The sequence below is a fragment of the Schistocerca cancellata genome, chromosome 3 (assembly GCF_023864275.1).
Source record: "Schistocerca cancellata isolate TAMUIC-IGC-003103 chromosome 3, iqSchCanc2.1, whole genome shotgun sequence".
Taxonomy (NCBI): Eukaryota; Metazoa; Arthropoda; class Insecta; order Orthoptera; family Acrididae; genus Schistocerca; species Schistocerca cancellata.
The window spans coordinates 46,596,647-46,617,954 of NC_064628.1; positions in this window are offsets into that span (position 1 = coordinate 46,596,647).

Here is a 21,308-nt window from a genome sequence, read left to right on the forward strand (position 1 = left end):
CCCTCAGAGTGTCGGAGATAATGCATGCTCTAGAGCGGCTCGCCGAACGCTGTTCGAGGAGCAGCTGTTTACATAAGAGAGAGCAGGCTGGTGATTCGCACAGAACGTGACCCGCGCACCGATAATGAGCAATGACGAAAGCCTGGGGCCAAATTCCACACGTCCTTGCACTCCTGTTGTGTTTATCTTTCTTCGAGGAGGAGAAAAAGAGAAAATGGCAGTGAAAACATTTCCTTTATCAATACGAGTTGGCTCAAAATTTATTTAAAATGTGTTAGTTCTGTTTTCTCCGGGTAGCAAAGAAAAAGATCTTTAAGAAATCCGGACATTATAGTTCGTAATGTTTGTAGTAATCGAAACCACGTACTAGGATTTTATTTCTTTCATTAATAATAGAAAAGAGGAAACTATTGATCTGATAATGAGTTGAAGAATGTGTTCATGTTGATAAGAATATCGTTGCTGCCGATTATATGCGTTGAATGAAAACTGTATCCTGAGCGGAAGTCGAAACCGGAGCCCCGCCTATCGGGCGCAATACGCTGGCAATTTCCAGAATGAGATTTTCACTCTGCAGCGGAGTGTGCGCTGATATGAAACTTCCTGGCCTATTAAAACTGTGTGCCCGACCGAGACTCGAACTCGGGACGCCCGCGAAAGGCAAAAGTCCCGAGTTCGAGTCTCGGTCGGGCACACAATTTTAATCTGCCAGGAAGTTTCACGCTGGCAGTTGGTACTACGAATCCATCTACACCTTAGCATTCACGTTAAAATCCAAGTCCGGAAGCCAGTTTTGACTTGCCGCACGTAATCAACGCTGGATCCAGGATCCAGGGTTTCCGTACGGAGAGAACTGAGCACATCGTTCTCAAATGGGAGAAATTGTAAGATGTGAAGTTAACTGCGGACGTACCTCAAGTGCGGCGTTGAAGGGCCAGTACGGCTCACGTCATTTACCTGGTGATCAAAAAGTCAGTATAAATTTGAAAACTTAATAAACCACGGAATAATGTAGATAGAGAGGTAAAAGTTGACACACATGCTTGGAATGAGATGGGGTTTTATTAGAACAAAAAAAAAAAATATTGCTAGACGCGTGAAAGATCTCTTGCGTGCATCGTTTGGTGATGATCGTGTGCTCAGCTGCCACTTCCGTCATGCTTGCCCTCCCAGGTCCCCAGACCTCAGTCCGTGCGATTATTGGCTTTGAGGTTACCTGAAGTCGCAAGTGTATCGTGATCGACCGACATCTCTAGGGATGCTGAAAGACATCCGACGCCAATGCCTCACCACAACTCCGGACATGCTTTACAGTGCTGTTCACAACATTATTCCTCGACTACAGCTATTGTTCAGGAATGATCGTGGATATATTGAGCATTTCCTGCGAAGAACATCATCTTTGCTTTGTCTTACTCTGTTATGCTAATTATTGCTATTCTGATCAGATGAAGCGCCGTCTGTCAGACATTTTTTGAAATTTTGTATTTTTTTTGGTTCTAATAAAAACCCCATGTCATTCCAAGCATATGTGTCAATTTTTACCTCTCTATCTACATTATTCCGTGATTTATTCAGTTTTCAAATTTATACTGACTTTTTGATCACCCGGTATAAATGATATGGTGGAAGAGGTATGAGTTTCATGAGACGTTTTACGGTTACGCTGTTGTATACATGGAAAGTTTTAAGTTGGAAAATGGTAACGAAAAGCAAGACTTCGTGGAATTGACGCTCATTCCAAACAAACGTTACATATTACGTTTAAGACTCAGTATCCTTCGACAACATGTCTAGCAAAAAATTAAGGAAGCAGCAACAGCTGTAAAATTTCTAGTCTTTTGGAATGATGCCATAAATCTAGTTGTGGGAAAAGCAGATTCCAGGCTGGGATTCATTGGAAAAATCGAGAAGAGATGTGACTCACACACGAAACAAGTGGCTTACAGTACACTAGTCAGGACTGTAATAGGCTCTAGCGGCCGATGTGGCCGAGCGGTTCTAGGCGCTACAGTCTGGAACCGCGCGGCTGCTACGGTCGCAGGTTCTAATCCTGCCTCGGGCATGGATGTGTGTGATGTCCTTAGGTTAGTTAGGTTTAAGTAGTTCTAAGTTCTAGGGGACTGAAGACCTCAGATGTTAAGTCCCATAGTGCTCAGAGCCAATAGGCTCGCTAGTACCACGGGCCACAAGTCAGTAACTGTGACTGAAAATCAGATGATCGTATGTCGTCAGCGGCCGGGAGTTCCCAGACGGGGAAGTTCGACCGCCAAGTGCAGGTCTTATTGAGTGCGGCGCCACATTGGGCGACCTCCGCGTCGACAATGTGGGTGAAATGATGATGAGGACAACACAACACCCAGTCCCTGAGGGGAGAAAATCTCCCTCCCCAACCGGGAATCGAACCCGGGCCCCCGTGCGTGGCAGTCCAACGCGCTGACCATTCAGACATTTTTTTAGGTATATTTCTTGTTTCAAGAAAGATACAAGAACTTTCATATAAATGTATAAAATGGACGGAATTATTACATAACCTTGCACATAAAAGCTTTACTAGCTCAGCAGCTATTACCTAATAACAACATTACAAAATACCTTAATTTTCCATTAGGAACAGGATTGCTAAATACATCAATTTTTAGAAAAGTAACATCTTCCAGAGAATTTTAACCAATATATTTCAGCATGCTGAAGGCACTTCATATAAATTTTTAAAATAAATTAAATTCAGCTGACACACTTGAAGGAGAAACAAAGGCACCAATATTTACTCAAATATCATTTCATAGTTATTCCTTACAACTATTCATCCCTGGGAATAAGAGTCATTTGTTTCCCTTTATTTCAAATATCTGATTAGAATTGTGCATCCAAAAGCAGGTTCATATAAAAAAACTTTTGTGTTTCCCTAATATACAGAAAATTGTCGATATTACTTTCATACTTGTCACTGTGGCCTCAAGTACAAAAATTTGATTTACAATTAAAGGTAAGAGTACAATAATACTGCAAAAGAATATACTGTACTGACAGATGAATGTTCAGTAAACATGTAAATAATATAATTATTTCAATGATGATAAAAATGTCTAAAGTTTCTCAGATATCAATATCAAACATATGTATGAAATCTGTAATCTACAACACAACAGTAGGAACAAAATAAGTTACTTTTTGTTCCATGTAATGATTTCGTATCTGTTGGACAGACAAAACCAACCAATTTTTTTATTTTTGTGCTAATATTAAACAAGCATGAGCAGAGCCCCTTGTAGTTTTGCATCACGTAGTGATTCCTATCTAATTTGCTGAAACATGTCTTCATTTCATTATCAGCATAAGTGAAGTGACGGCTTGGCACGAATATCACGAAGCAGAATGAGAATGTTGTAGTGATTGCGTCTTGGGAAGTTAATCTCAATAGTGTTTCTTTCTTTTTAAGATGTAACCTCCATTTATAAAACATAATAATAAAAATTACAAGTATGTGAAAACATATGAAAAAATATAGCTTTTACACTTTATTATTCAGTGAACCCTGCTCAACTTACGGCTGAGATTCTGTGTGAAGAAAAATTTTGTTTAAAATAACATAAAGAAACATAACGTTTTCATAAAAATGATGTGGTCCTTCTAAAATATAGAAATTGTAGTGTACATTCCTGTCATTTGAATTTTACTACTGCGAGTTGATTACATATTTTTCTGAACACCCTTGCACTTCTTCTGTAAAGAATGTTATTAATGGCAGTATCTCTGTGCAATAGGTACCACACTGAAATTTTCACTCTGCAGAGGAGTGTGGCCCAGGAAGTTCCAATAGATACCAGTTTGACTTCAGCGATACTTAACAATACGCTGTTTCTGATCAACTGTCAATACAAAATTACCTACGCAAAGCATATTTGCTTCTTGAGTTTGTGTTAACTCTACTGTAAGAAAGACGTAATGAATGGCAAGACAATACCAAGTATGTAATATAACCAGAGAGTTGCTACTGTCAGGTATAAGAAAGGTAAATATAATATATTGAAAATTACGAAGTAATTCTTCCCATATCAGGAATTTCTCAGTTTGGTCATGAGAGATCAACTGTTCCTACATTGGCACTATTGTCTACTTATGAACCATAAATGATAACTTCTGAAATCTCTTTTATCACTGTAGTAAGCACATCAGTTATTGTCCTGTAACTAAGATATATGTTTCCTACTGTAACTGGATCACATCAAAAGTCTTCGAATTCAGTTAATATTATGGTGAATTAATCACTATTTTCAAAGAATCAAAACTTATTTTCTCCAAGTACTTAATTCAAATACTACGAAAATATGACACTAACATGTTAAGTTTTCATGAGCGATGAGGATAAAAGAAAGATGAATTCAACTAACCAATCACCTTTCTTCTACACCAGAAATTATCAAGAAAAATATACAACTTTGATAAAATCCTACCTAAAATGAATTATCCTCAAAACTATGCATATGATACTTTCTGTTCATATGTTTTGTCTTCCCACACATCCGCGTGGGATTAGCCGTGCGGTCTCAGGCGTTGCAGTCATGGACTGTGCGGCTGGTCCCGGCGGAGGTTCGAGTCCTCCCTCGGGCATGGGTGTGTGTGTTTGTCCTTAGGATAATTTAGGTTAAGTAGTGTGTAAGCTTATGGACTGATGACCTTAGCAGTTAAGTCGCATAAGATTTCACACACATTTGAACATTTCTTCCCACTCATACTCTGCTAGTTTTGCTGTGTGTCGTGTTTTGCATATTCTGGGGCCATATTTAAGCATGACAATAATACCCCCAGAATAAACAAGGTAATACTGTTAGAGCTGGCCAGTAGATATGAATAGCCATTGCAGATTAGAGATCACACTCACGCTTTTGAAGTTCCTAATACTCCTGAGGATATTCAGCAGTAATCGGTTTTGAAGGTATATAACACTCCTCAAGTTCTGTAAGATCAAGTGGTGGCTGATGATGTGGAGTTTTCGTCCAAATTGACACAAGCCAACGATTGCCTGTATTACTGTCCTTCCAATATTCTTTGTTCTTTGAATCAAAACTTATTTTCTCCAAGTACTTAATTCAAGAGGAAGGCCTAAAAAACAGTGCAAATACCTACTGCAATATAAAATGTCGTGTTATCACCAAACTCTTTCTTGAAAACCACTGGTTCTTTCATGTAAGCCTTTGGCTCTTCTAAGATGGACATTTTTCAAACCACTGTTGCATATTAGGAAATTTCCAGCAAAGTTCGTAACACCAAACAACCACACGACCTACATTCCAGTACGTAACGACCGCCCTAACAAGTAACAACGCCCAACTGTAGAGTGACCAACTGTAGATGGAAGGGAAGGGAACGTGAAAACTGGCGCATTCACACAGACCGTCAACGGAACGGAACGTCAGCGTTACTAACTAGTGGAAGCATGTACGGCCGAAAAAAAAAGACGAGGCCTGTCCCCACACAAGTGCGGGAAAGTTTGTGCTCATCTCGTTCTTCTTCGACTAAAATGGCTCCTTCTTTACGACTTTCTGCAGCAAGGGGACAACAGCGAATGTGCAGCGATACTCACAAATCCTGACCAGGCAGCTGATCTGCGAGGTATACTGTTCCATGAGACCATGCAAGGTCCCAAACAGCAAACGCATTCAAGGAGCTCCTGCAGACATTCAAACGGGATGTCCTCAGTCACCCTTTATGGAGTCCAGACCTATCTCCCTGCGATTATACCACTTTTGGAGATCTAAAGAGGGCTCTGAGAAGCAGATTCACTTCATGCGAGGGCATCAAGCAGTACGTTTGGAATTTGTCCACAAAACAGATCCGGAAATTTTACGAGATTGCCGTTCACCGTCTTGTGTCGCAGTTGGACAAATGCCTCACCAGTGCCAGGCTTTACTTTTGAAATAAGGGTACAGGTTTCTGTTAACAGAGATCCGGCTCGTTTCTTTATGTCTCTCATACTCGCAATCTATTGCAGATTTAGTTCGCTAGTTTTCAAGCTTCCACGGATAATCGAAAAGAGAGAGAAAACGGTCGGGTAGTTCTAATGTTGTGACATCAACTCTGTCAGGCACCCACTTTCTAATTGTTTAACTGGAGTTTGTCAATGATGTTGATACCAGTTATCTTCTGGATATTTTCTAGGTTGCCTTTCATTACCTATTATGCTGCTGCATCGTAGATTATGCTAATATTTATGGATTTCATTTCAAAATTCACATATAAAGATATTATGGACAATAGATTCTGTAGGAGGGGGATGGTGTCATTTTGTTACAGCCTCTCGCCGAATATAGCGTCCAGTCACCTCCATAGCAGCGTGCCAGATAGCCCGAGATTTTAATAATACGAGGGTCACTCCAAAAGAAGTGCACACTATTTTGAGAAAATACAGTTTTCATTCTGCACGTGTGAAAGTTGTACAGTGTGTAGATAGATACTTTCCGCTTGTTTTCAAACTTAGTTCTACCTGTTCTCGTGAGTGGCGCCGTCACAGCGTGTCTTCAAGATGGCTGCTACACTTGACGTTCGTCCGAAGCAACGTGCTGTCATAGAACTCCTGTGCTGTGAAAACGAGACAGTGGGAAATATCCACAAGAGGTGAGAATGGTGTATGGAGATGCTGCTGTCGATCGCAGAACAGTTAGTCGGTGGGCAAGCAGGTTACGTGATGAAAGCGGGCACGGCAACATTGAGGACTGTCCTCGCAGCGGCAGGCCTCGTACTGCACACACTCCAGACAATGTGCAGAGAGATAACGAATTGGTGACTACTGACAGACGCATCACAGTGAACGAATTGCCACGCTACGCTGTGATAGGGGAAGGAAGTGTTTGCAGAATACTGAAAGTGTTGGCGTTAAAAAAGGGTTGTGCCACGTGGATTCCCAGGATGTTGACAGTGGTTCACAAAGAAACGAGAAAAACGGTATGCAGCGAAATTTTGGAACAGTACGAGAATGGCGAAGATGAATTTCTTGGAAGAATTGTGACAGGGGATGAAACATGGCTCCATTATTTTTCACCAGAGACGAAGAGGCAATCAATGGAGAGGCATCATGCAAATTACCCAAGAAAAAAAAGAAAAAAACCACATCTTCTGCTGGAAAAGTTATGGCTACGGTGGTTTTTGATTCCGAAGGACTCTTGCTTGTGGACATCATGCCAAGTGGAACCACCATAAATTCTGATGCATATGTGACGACACTGAAGAAACTTTAAGCTCGACTGAGTCGTGTTAGACCACATCGGAAAAAGCAGGATGTTTTGCTTTAAAATGGCTCTGAGCACTATGGGACTTAACTTCTAAGGTCATCAGTCCCCTAGAACTTAGAACTACTTAAACCTAACTAACCTAAGGACATCACACACATCCATGCCCGAGGCAGGATTCGAACCTGCGACCATAGCAGTCGCGCGGTTCCAGACTGTAGCGCCTTTAACCGCTTGGCCACTCCGGCCGGCGATGTTTTGCTGTTGCACGACAATGCACGGACACATGTCAGTCAAAAAACCATGGAAGCGATCACAAAACTTGGATGGACAACACTGAAACACCCGCCTTACAGTCCTGACCTGGTTCCAAGTGACTATCATCTCTTTGGGAAACTGATGGCTCTGAGCACTATGCGACTTAACTTCTCAGGTCATCAGTCGCCTAGAACTTAGAACTAATTAAACATAACTAACCTAAGGACATCACACACATCCATGCCCGAGGCAGGACTCGAACCTGCGACCGTAGTGGTCGCTCGGCTCCAGACTGTAGCGCGTAGAAGCGCACGGCCACTCCGGCCGGCTGGGAAAATGAAAGACTCTCTTCGTGGAACAAGGTTTGAAGATGATGACTCCCTTGTGCACACTGCCGAACAGTGGCTCCAACAGGTTGGTCCAGAATGTTACCGAGAGAGTATAGAGGCGCTGGTTCCAAGATAGCGTTAAGGCAGTTGAGAGGGATGGAAATTATGTGTAGAAATGAAAATATTGTTCCTAAAGGATGTATCTACACACTGTAAAACTTTCAAACATGTAGAATAAAAGATGGATTTAAAATAAAAAAGTAGTGTGCATTTCTTTTGGAGTGACCCTCGTAACAATAATGTTCTTCTTTTTCTTGTGCCATCGTCCCGCATCGGGGCGGCATCGACATGGTTATTAACGGATTTGGCATAGTGAGTTTAAGCGGTGACTGGATGCCCTTCCTGTCGCCTCCGTGTTACCCCTGGGTCAGTATGTGTGTACCCCATCTGTCTGAGTGTAGCATTTTTCATGTGAAAGTGAGTTAAAGTTTTCTAAATGTTTGAGAATCGTGTAACTGAGGTGGGACTTGGGTTCCAGCCTGGTATTCACGTAGCGTGATGAGGAAAACCGCCTAGAAACCACATCCAGGCTGACCGGCACACGAACCCTTGTCGTTAATACGCCTGGCGGATTTGATCCGGGGCCGGCCCATCTTCCCGTCCCAGAAGAGGACTCTGACACGGCTTTCCGAATGGGTAGTAATAATAACAATACTAATTATAATGAACACACAAAATGTTTTAATATAACATTTATAAATTGTTTAATTTCAATAACATATATGAAATGTTTTAATTTCGTACAATAAAGAACAACTGCCTTCAGTCACAACGATGGATTTCAAGCGCTGAGGTCTCATCTTCAGGTGCTTCAGCAGTCTATCTTTCCTCTCATTTAGGTTAATTGTGGTCCTGGTAAAATTAGAACTGTATGTTACAGAGTGGTACATTGTGAATGTAAGTTTACTAGAGGAAGACAAATCGAAAAATAGCTTACCGTTCTGTTTCCAGTAGTGGAGAGCAAACATGTTTATGTACACACATACATTTTCCACTCTACAGCACATTTGCAAACACAAGTCAAAAGATTTCAAGCGCTGGGTCTCATCTTCAGGTGCTTTAACAGTCTATCTTTCCTCTCATTTAGGTTAATTGTGGTCCTGGTAAAATTAGAATTGTATGTTACAGAGTGCTGCATGGTGAATATAAGTTTACAAAAGGAAGACAAATCGAAAAATAGTTTACCGTTCTGTTTCCAGTAGTAGAGAGCAAACATGTTTATGTACACACATACATTTTCCACTCTACAGCACATTTGCAACATTCGCAAACACAAGTCAAAAGAAGCCAAAGAGTTTCAGATGCCAAGATGCTGCATTTCTACAAATACACAGGTGTTATTATTTCAAAGAAGACACAAAGTTACTACATTATTAAGTACACAGTGAAATAATTTATGAAACAAATATTTGTGAATACGTCAAATGTAGCTGTATGTTATCAGATGATTGCACTATTAACTATTTATTTCTTTAGGAAAAGATAAACTTACAATATTAATGAAAAAACTGCGCCACTTTGTAATATACCATTATAATCTCACCAGGACCACAATTAATTATAATGTGAGGAAAGGAAAAAAATGTAGACTGTTAAAGCATCTGAAGATGAGCCTCAGGGCTCTAAATGCATCGTGTATTGAAGCAAAAGCACGGTTGTGCCTGAAGAAGTTGCAGAAGTAATACAGACATAGAAGAAAAATGCTTCAAATGGCTCTGAGCACTATGGGACTTAACATCTGAGGTCATCAGTCGCCTAGAACTTAGAACTACTTAAACCTAACTAACCTAAGGACATCACACATATCCACGCCCAAGGCAGGATTCGAACCTGCGACCGTAGCAGTCGCGCGGTTCCAAACTGAGCCTAGAACCGCTCGGCCATCGCGGCCAGCCATAGAAGAAACACTGACAAACATGGATAAAATTATATTTTGATATAACAATGATTTGTTTACATCAGTGTATAGCACTTTATCTTAACATAACTTACATGAAATTGCGTTTCAGAGAAACATAGCTTTTGAATGGCTTTCCTCTGAAAATTTGAGAAGTTCAGGAGTCATTAATTTAAGAGAGGAAACAGCAACACACTCACTACTTTGACATCGTCACAATTTATACAATCTAAGATCGAAGTGAACATTCACGATTATCAGTATCTCCAAACGATGACTAAGCGAGCATATAAATGGAGGGGAATGTTGGTCCTCTCAGGCTGTCTACGTTCGTGAAGTCAGCGTTTCAGTTATTTTATTCTTACTGGAGGGTCTTTGTCTTTTTCGTTCTGTCTTGTCGCACTCAGCTTCCTGTGGTTTGCTGAGAACCGTGACGGATTTATTGTTGACAGCAGACACAGTCAGCCTGTGAGTGTGTAGCATTTACCGGTTGCCACGTTCTCTGCAGGCGGCAAGTGCTTCCACGAGGAAAGGCCCTCATGCAAGCGACTGCCTGTGTTAAACGTAGCTTGTGTGTCATCTACACTTCCTTGCCATTTCAAGGACTCTTGGGTTCCATGCTAATTTCTTCTCCGAAAGTGTGCTTATACACAGGTTGGTTCTGGAGGAATAATAAATATTTAAGGAGCTCGTAGAATAGACCAGTTCAAATGGAACATTCCTTATAACTGTCACACTTTTATTGATTTCAGAGATAAGTTTTTGTACTGCGCCTTGGTACTCCAATTGCTGTGGGTTTATTTACCAGTTGTCATTTTTGTTGTGAATTTCAAGTTGTGAAATTCTGCTTGAGATTCAGTAACTGAATTTTTCAACTATGGTTGTGACTTGCTGATCAATTCTACTGTGTCTTAACCACGCCACATGTGTTTACAAATGCTGAGTACGACGTTATGGTATTAGTGTACGGCTTTTGTAATGGAAACGCTACTGCTGCTGCTAGAAGATTTCCTAACCGTAGAATACCATATCCAGAAGTGTTTATTCGTGCTTTTATTAAACTGCTTAAGAGTAATGCAATACCTAATAGTCATATATCGTTTCAACGTGCAAATAAACTGGGTGTGTATGAAGTAGAAGAGGGTATACATTTGATAGAAGGTCGTCCTTCAACAAGCACACGCATAATCTTTGCACATATCGGTGTTCCACATACGTAGAAGAGTACGGTGGAAATTACGTATGCACACCCTCCGTCCTTATTATGTACAGCGGAACCGATGCCTTTCAGAGAGAGAGGCAGGTAGACGATAGGAATTACAGCTATGTCGCTGGCAAATTGCAAACCGCCGATCAATTCCATTAATACTGTTCACTAATGAAACCATTTTCGCTTGTGACGGCATCAACAACACTCGTAACTAACATCGGTGGTCCAACGAAAATCCACACCCCTTTGAAGAGACACAGTTTCAAGAACGCTTCTCTCTATGTGTGGTGTCCAATGAGAGAGCATCCGTTGATCGGGTATGTCGTGTTGCTGGTAAGTTCATATGGGACCAAACTATTGAGGTCATCGGTCACTAGACTTACACACTACTTAAACTAACTCACGCGAAGGACAACACACACACACCCATGCCCGAGGCAGGACTCGAACCTCCGACGGGGGGAGCCGCGCGAACCGTGGCAAGGCGCCTCACACCGCTAGGTTACCCATCGCGGCTGTCGTGTTACTGCATCGTGTTACAGGAACTTGTTATCTAAACTTTCTTGAAAACGAGCTTCTAGAATTCTTGTCAGAGGCTCCTCTGGCTGCAAGGATGCTCTTCCAGCATGACGGGGCCACTGCACATTCCAATCGTCAGGTGGGACACCATCTAAACTAGAGATGGGCAAACTGAAACACGTAAATGTTTCGAAACAAATGAAACAGTACAATGTAATGTTTCGATACGGTGTTTCGAAACAGTGAAACAGTTTGTTTTGCAATCTAATAAACCTACACATTTTATCATCTTGAATGTCTACTGTATAAGTATGTCCATATAAACACAAATGAGGTGCGAGAGCGCTAATCATATCGCAGAAAGTATGAAACTATCACTTAGGCGTCTTGGCAGTTTCGTATTTGCTACAGCAAATGCGCTGCTTTTGTGTCATGTGACTTTCATACTTTTCAATTGGCTGAGGAAAGCCTTAGCTGAAGACAGAAGAACCACCACGAACGGAACTGGAGGTGGGAGCAAACTGCAGAAACAACAGATATGCTACTGGGATTCCCACATTCCATTAGTATGGCTAATATACCCATCCTGCTAATTTCCATGCACACAAAGGGAATCATTGTGGATAATAGGCACAGTGACTATAGACTCACAAATAACACCAAATAATTCGAATAAATAACAAAATATAACAGAAAAAGAATTTGTGTTTCAAGGTGTTTCGAACCGTTAGTATGAGTTTACGATGCTTCCCGTTCACCATTACACTATCAGTGATATGTCAAATAGATTGCTTGCAATTATACGTACATCAAATTTATATACATGTCTAATAACTGTCACTCTACGCCTTTTTTTATTTAAAATGTAGTCTTACTTGCGTTTCTTAATATGATTACTGTACATGAACAGAGAAGCGTATGTTATAAAAAAAGTGTAATTTAACTGAATGATTTTCACATATTTATTATTTTGAATGCGAATAGTATGCGATGTTTTATTGTTTGGTTAGTGTTTATAAAGCAGATGTTACGCCATTTCGGAATAGGACAGCCAGCTAGAAACGAAGCTTTATTTTCGGATATCTTGAGCTTCATGCTATTGCTTGTCAAAAGATTTCGACACTCGTGAAAGTGTTTCATGAAGTGGTATGTTGTGTTTGAGTACCTGTGCCGAGCCCGAATCTCGTCCGACACAGAGCGGAATGAAACATCACTGTTTCGATACAATTAGTCCGTTCCAGGCGCAGGTGGACTGAAACAGTCTTATTTTGAAACAACGATACAGTTTCTGTGTCTGGCTCGAGATCCGAGACAAGGGCGGAATGAAACACCACTGTTTCGAAACAGTGAACCATAGCCGTTCCGAAACACTGAAACAGTTCCAGGTATCGATACACTGTATCGAAACATAGAAACAGTGGCCAAGTCTAATCTAAACATAACATACCCGGAAGGTGGCTCTGCAGAAACGGTCACGTTGGTTGACCTCCAAGATCCCCGCGGCTTACCCCTTTCGATTACTGCCTGATGGTTGAATGGCGGTCTATGAAGACGAACTGACCGTTCGCGTTATGAATAGTGCTGCCCCATACAAGAACATCAATATGATTTCAGAACAGCTACACGTCGTGTTGCCTAGAGATTTCAAAAGCGCATGGAAGTAGGATGTGTAAATTATGAAAATAAATTTTGCTTAACCCCTTGTTTCAGCATTTCTTTGGGTTACATTCTAACAGCTGTATCTCTGTTAACAATTAAATTGGACACATGTTTTAACGAATGTTATACTCGAATTAATCTATAGTACCACCTCCTAAAAATATTTATTATTCCTCCTAAAGCACCCTCTATTTGGAAATTGGTCCTTTTAAGGCTTTTAACTAAAAGGAGGCTTTCATTGCCCCTGTACAGCATTCCACAACAACGCCTTACTTCCCTCCCATGGGTCGTCTGTAGGGATCTGCTGCCCCAGTTGGTAGTTAACCAATCACACAGGGTGATTCAAAAAGAATACCACAACTTTAGGAATTTAAAACTCTGCAACGACAAAAGGCAGAGCTAAGCACTATCTGTCGGCGAATTAAGGGAGCTATAAAGTTTCATTTAGTTGTACATTTGTTCGCTTGAGGCGCTGTTGACTAGGCGTCAGCGTCAGTTGATGCTAAGATGGCGACCGCTCAACAGAAAGCTTTTTGTGTTATTGAGTACGGCAGAAGTGAATCGACGACAGTTGTTCAGCGTGCATTTCGAACGAAGTATGGTGTTAAACCTCCTGATAGGTGGTGCATTAAACGTTGGTATATACAGAGAATGGGTGTTTGTGCAAAGGGAAACGTTCTGGACGGCCGAGAACGAGTGATGAAAATGTAGCACGCATCCAGCAAGCATTTGTTCGCAGCCCAGGAAAATCGACTCGCAGAGCTAGCAGAGAGCTGCAAATTCCACAATCAACTGTATGGAGAGTCCTACGAAAAAGGTTAGTTATGAAACCTGAACGTCAACTACCCGAGGTGATGGATCGGCCGCCAGGCAGCCCGTGACAGAGCAATTCATCACTGGCCTCCAAGAAGCCCTTATCTTACCACCTGCGATTTTTTCTTGTGGGGGTATGTTAAGGATATGGTGTTTCGGCCACCTCTCCCAGCCATCATTGATGATTTGAAACGAGAAATAACAGCAGCTATCCAAACTGTTACGCCTGATATGCTACAGAGAGTGTGGAACGAGTTGGAGTATCGGGTTGATATTGCTCGAGTGTCTGGAGGGGGCCATATTGAACATCTCTGAACTTGTTTTTGAGTAAAAAAAAAACGTTTTAAATACACTTTGTAATGATGTATAACAGAAGGTTTTATTATGTTTCTTTCATTAAATACACATTTTTAAAGTTGTGGTATTCTTTTTGAATCACCCTGTATTTCAGAATTTTGTTACCATGTGCGGAAACGACCGCTGCGCCGTGTTTGTCGCGTGCCCTCTGCAGCCTTACATCAGTATCTCTGTCCCTGTTTACTGGACAGCGGGCATCGCCGTCCAGCCGAGTAATGAATCGAGATATGTATCCCAATCCTCCTTCAATTATTAACGTTCCAGGTTTTTCCACTTTTTCGCCTAGTAATGTTTCGTACACATTTCAGACTCAGTAGGCCTACGAGTTATATGTGCGAAAAGACTTTCTTAACATTTACAAGAAGTGTTTAAATCCTTGCCTTACTGGAACCCTGTTTTTATTCGAAGGAAAATGTCCACTGTCTTTGAGGAAAACTGCCTACATATCTTGTTTTGTTATTTTACAGTGCCAGGCGCTGTTGCGCATGAAGGTCACTACGTTTTCCTCCTATTCCTACGCCGTAGCAAATTATGCTAGCCACAGTGCTTTGAATTCACGGCAGCTGCAGCTGTCGATGTAGTTGGATGTGGCTCCTGGAAGTTACGAAAATGTTGAGATTTAGTCTCTTGAGCGAGGGGATTTTATACGCGAAAAATTTCCGTATCACACTCCTTTACTGCTCCCTTAACACAATAGATTTATGGTGTTATTATTTTTAAACGGTGAACTCATTACGTTCCCATGCACAATGTAGACAATATTCCAAGATAATATATTAAAATTTCTAATTTTTCTGGTTAGTTCACCAGACTTGTCCTTATTGTGTCTCTTTTTGAGGAAAGTGTATTAGATAGAAGAGTGTTTTATAGCAGGAGTTTTGTATTGGAACTGTTTACAGTTTGGAGAAGATAGCGTGCCTAATAGCTTTCAGTGTGTACCAGTAAAATAGTTTGCTCTCTGCTACAGTAGGACATTCTAGGTACGTGTGTTTGAAATTGCTACTAAACCGGTGATTTTCATTTTTAATGATCGTCTCTCGTATACCCTCTTATTAAACAAACAGTAACAGTTGACATCTTTGTATGATCTTTTCTTATTTTTTCGTTTCGAATTGCTCTTTGCTACTCATATGACCACCCATAAAATGCCGCTACTACTATTCTCTCATCAATTGAACCAGTGACATAATTATATTGATAAGTAAACCTTCTCTGACACAGCTCTAGCTTATGTTCGTCACTTTGATAATGCCAATATGGATACACGCATTCCCGCAAACAAAGGGTACAACAAAAGCATAAAGAGAAAATATTTAATTACGATAATAGTAACTGAGTAATGAGGTATGTATTAATTACTTATTAGCGTTCGTAATTAACGAATCACTTGACTGCGAGAGAAACTACAATGCATGAGCATGCAACTACGGTTACTACCGATAACTTTAATCTATTTTACAAAACTTTCACAATGCATGTTTAATTTAACTTTTATTATTTAATTTACTGCTGAAAAAGAATGTTTTAGTGTCTTATTAATTTAGTAAACGGCAATGATTGCGTCCTTGGGCTCTGTCGTAACAAACTTCTGTGTGTTTCTGTCGGCTATCAGGAAAAACTTCTAGATGAGATTCAGAAACTACAAATGTTTATAGCAACAATGCACACTAACACCGTCAAGTGTATAAGGCGGGTGGCGTGCATTTGTTTTCAAAATTTCACTTTTGTCGATCGCGTATTACACTCCCACAAATAATCAATCGAAGGCAGTTGCTAGAAGGATGATAAGAAAGTCCTGCAATGTAAGGCCCCAGCAGAACAAGTCAGCGCCTGATTCCTTAGACATTTGAACGATACTTAAATGCACTGCAGCGACTATCTCAAGCTTCACTTATCAGTTTAGAACATCATTCTCAGAGCAGTGTAAATTTTTTAAATGGTAAATGGTATGATGCAGCTGTATAATTTGCTATTTATTCGCGAAAACGGTATGAGCTATACATCTCCCGCTTAAGCTTTTGTTTGTCAGCTAGGTTTTGACTTCTCTTGAATCTTTGTTTACATAGCGGTTTTCTAACACGGCTATTGGACCACGGTGGGTCTTTCCCATCCTTTAAGACCTTGTTCGGAACGTACTCGTCTAAGGCTTATAGGAACACCGTTTTGAGTTTTATCCATTTGTGCTCCAGTACGGAATGGTGACTACTCCAATACTCTGAAATTTGTATCTTGTCACTTTTGCTAAGCATCGTAACATGCTCCCTCCGTTCAATCATCGTACGAATGACAAAACGGCAGATATTTTGATAACCAATCGCGGAATAGATAAGCAACTACAATCGCTTATTAGTGGAAAGGCAGTTAATTAGTTCGTTAGTTATTTAGGTAGGTAGGTATTTAAAGGTTCCATAGATCATTTGAACGATTTCTTTATCGAAATGATGTATATTATTCGGCAAATGGGCAATTGGGAGTTGGGAAGTTGGCACCAGTGCCTGATGAGATACCTATAAGATACTACTAAAATTATGAGAAAGAACTCAGTCCCCTTCAAATAGCAGTTTACCATAGATCGTTGGCGCGAGGAATGACACCTAGTGACCAGAAAAAAAGTGCAGGTCATTCCCATTTTTAAGAAGGGTGGTAGGGGAGATTCACATAATTATGGGCCTATATCGCTGACGTCAGTCTGTTGCAAAATTATGGAAAATGTTTTATGCTCAAGAATTACGTCGCTTTTGGAGAACGAAAATCTCTTTTATTAAATGAACATTGATTCCGCAACAGAGATTTTGTGAAAATCAGCTCACTCTGCCCTCCATAAAGTCTATAGCGCGTAGACAATGGCGCTGAAGTTGATGTCGTGGTCCTTGATGTCAGGAAGACATGTGACGCCGTCCCGCAGTACCGTTTAGCGAAAAAAATGGTTCAAATGACTCTGAGCATGGGACTTAACTTCTGAGGTCATCAGTCCCCTAGAACTTAGAACTACTTAAACCGAATTGACCTAAGGACATCACACACATCCATACCCAGGTAGGATTCGAACCTGCGACCGTAGCGGTCTCGCGGTTCCAGACTGTAGCGCCTAGAACCGCTCGGCCACCCCGGCCGGCTGTTTAGTGGGAAAAAAAACACGACCTTACTGAGTATCGGAGCAGATCTGCTACTGGATTCTAGACTTCCTTTCAGACAGAACTCAAACCGTTGCTCTTAACGGAAACCAAAAATCGATACATGTAAATGTAATTTCCAGGGTACCCCAAGGAGGTGTGCTGGGACTGTTTACAATGTATATAAATGATCTAGAAGAAGCCATCGAAGCTTTTTAAGGCTGTTCGCAGATCGTGCGGTTGCCTGCAAGAAAGTAGCAACGACAGTATCGATTTGGAGAATGACCTGCAGAGGACTGAGTAATGTTGCAGGCTCTGGCAATTCACTGTGAACGTAAATAAATGTAATATATTGCGCATACATAGGAAAAAACCATTGCTGATTAAGTACACTATTGATGACAAATTACTGGAAACAATATCTATCGTACAATATCTAGGAGTTGCATTCAGAGCGACATTAAGCAGAATGACCACATAAAGGCAATTGTTGGAAATGCAGATGCCAGAATGAGACTCAAAGGATGAATCATAAGAAAATGTAACTCATCCACGAAGAAAGTGGCTTATAAGGAGCTTGTTCGATCGATTCTGGAGAATTGTTCATCTATGTACGATCCTTGCCAGATAGGACTTATAGAAGAGATAGAGAAGATCCTGCGAGGTGCTGGGGTGGAGAAGAGTGTGTACCTCTTTAATTCTGTCGAATTTTGCGTGAGAACTGGACGTGGACTCGACCCCCCCCCCCCTTACCTAACACCTACAGGGTGTTTCAAAAATGACCGGTATATTTGAAACGGCAATAAAAACTAAACGAGCAGCGGTAGAAATACACCGTTTGTTGCAATATGCTTGGGACAACAGTACATTTTCAGGCGGACAAACTTTCGAAATTACAGTAGTTACCATTTTCAATAACAGATGGCGCTGCAAGTGATGTGAAAGATATAGAACACAATGCAGTCTGTGGGTGCGCCATTCTGTACGTCGTCTTTCTGCTGTAAGCGTGTGCTGTTCACAACGTGCAAGTGTGCTGTAGACAACATGGTTTATTCCTCAGAACAGAGGATTTTTCTGGTGTTGGAATTCCACCGCCTAGAACACAGTGTTGTTGCAACAAGACGAAGTTTTCAACGGAGGTTTAATGTAACCAAAGGACCGAAAAGCGATACAATAAAGGATCTGTTTGAAAAATTTCAACGGACTGGGATCGTGACGGATGAACGTGCTGGAAAGGTAGGGCGACCGCGTACGGCAACCACAGAGGGCAACGCGCAGCTAGTGCAGCAGGTGATCCAACAGCGGCCTCGGGTTTCCGTTCGCCATGTTGCACCTGCGGTCCAAATGACGCCAACGTCCACGTATTGTCTCATGCGCCAGAGTTTACACCTCTATCCATACAAAATTCAAACACGGCAACCCCTCAGCGCCGCTACCATCGCTGCACGAGAGACATTCGCTAACGATATAGTGCACAGGATTGATGACGGCATATGCATGTGGGCAGCATTTGGTTTACTGACGAAGCTTATTTTTACCTGGACGGCTTCGTCAATAAACAGAACTGGCGCATATGGGGAACCGAAAAGCCCCATGTTGCAGTCCCATCGTCCCTGCATCCTCAAAAAGTACTGGTCTGGGCCGCCATTTCTTCCAAAGGAATCATTGGCCCATTTTTCCGATCCGAAACGATTACTGCATCTCTCTATCTGGACATTCTTCGTGAATTTGTGGCGGTACAAACTGCCTTAGACGACACTGCGAACACCTCGTGGTTTATGCAAGATGGTGCCCGGCCACATCGCACGGCCGACGTCTTTAATTTCCTGAATGAATATTTCGATGATCGTGTGATTGCTTTGGGCTATCCGAAACATACAGGAGGCGGCGTGGATTGGCCTCCCTATTCGCCAGACATGAACCCCTGTGACTTCTTTCTGTGGGGACACTTGAAAGACCAGGTGTACCGCCAGAATCCAGAAACAATTGAACAGCTGAAGCAGTACATCTCATCTGCATGTGAAGCAATTCCGCCAGACACGTTGTCAAAGGTTTCGGGTAATTTCATTCAGAGACTACGCCATATTATTGCTACGCATGGTGGATATATGGAAAATATCGTACTATAGAGTTTCCCAGACCGCAGCGCCATCTGTTGTTGAAAATTGTAACTACTGTAATTTCGAAAGTTTGTCCGCCTGAAAATGTACTGTTGTCCCAAGCATATTGCAACAAACGGTGTATTTCTATCGCTGCTCGTTTAGTTTTTATTGCCGTTTCAAATATACCGGTCATTTTTGAAACACCCTGTACTTGATTATGTGCACAACGGTAACGAAAGTAATTGGTGTGGACCTTGCTAGTTGGTAAAATAAGGAGTGCACGCTCACAATAATTTAATAAAAATCATTATCTAATCAGTAAAGAAAAGGGATTTTTATCATAATAAATGACAGAAAATGGGATTATACATCTATCTATGAAATGATATAAGGATTAAATATAGCAGCGAGACTTATTATAGTATTGATTGTCAATACAAACTGTAGGCTAAAGGGTAGTTCATACTGAACTATTATGAGAATAAGAGTTGGTTCGAGAACAAGTGGCTCCTACTCTCTGTGATGCAATAAGCTGACGATAATGACTGGAGGTCCTAATGAGTCCAATATTATTCCCTCGACTATAATGCAGTATTGCGATTAGCAGTGAGAGCTCAAATGGCATCACATGCAAAACAAGCAGGGTGGACTTGTAGGAAAGCGAGCGCGCGTGCTGCTGAGGGATTCAGTATAAAACTGATAAGATCCTACAATGCCGGAGCCGCAAAATACTGTCCAGTACTGAAAACTGCAGCACATCGTCGGTAGGCAGCGTCCTGATGATGTTGGCGCCGACTTCTGCCGTGCAGCAACCCTGTTTCAACCCCTGGCCTCTAAGGCTGTCCGAGAATTCTAAGTTCTGCCGGAAACAGTGCGACTAAGTCATAAGACTGTCCGACTCCAACGCAGATCATATCCCAAAAAAGCCCTACGCCCGCGCAATGCAAGAGCGAAGCCAACGTTACTCAACTCCCCACTACCCTCGAAAAACCGCGAATCAGCATTCAGTGCTGATTCCAAAATTCCCCCACACAATCTCAGAACATCACTCGCGCCAACAGCGACCGTTCCCTCCAATTTCGAGCAGGGGTTTATGACATCAACTGGCCGCAGTTTAAGTTGACCAGTCATGCCTCTGCTATTTAGCTCAGGGCACTGAACTTGCCGTTTGAGTGGCTACGGAAACAACATGCCTAGACCACCGGCCATCCGGCGCCAGACAGTCGTGCCCAGCAGGGCACGGTCCACAAGTATTCTCAGAATCAAGAGAAAAATGCAGTTAGTCATGAGGACAATGCAGTCTTCGTTCCAGACGCGGCGGAATGGTATACACATAAACTGCGGCGACACTCAGATGGCTCGCATGTCCTTTCGCCCTGCATGCGAGGTGCATTCAAGTTCTAAGGCCTCCGATTTTTTTTTCTAATTAACTACTCACCCGAAATCGATGAAACTGGCGTTACTTCACGACGTAATCGCCCTGCAGACGTACACATTTTTCACAACGCTGACGCCATGATTCCATGGCAGCGGCGGAGGCTTCTTTAGGAGTCTGTTTTGACCACGGGAAAATCGCTGAGGCAACAGCAGCACCGCTGGTGAATGTGCGGCCACGGAGAGTGTCTTTCATTGTTGGAAAAAGCCAAAAGTCACTAGGAGCCAGGTCAGGTGAGTAGGGAGCATGAGGAATCACTTCAAAGTTGTTATCACGAAGAAACTGTTGCGTAACGTTAGCTCGATGTGCGGGTGCGTTGTCTTGATG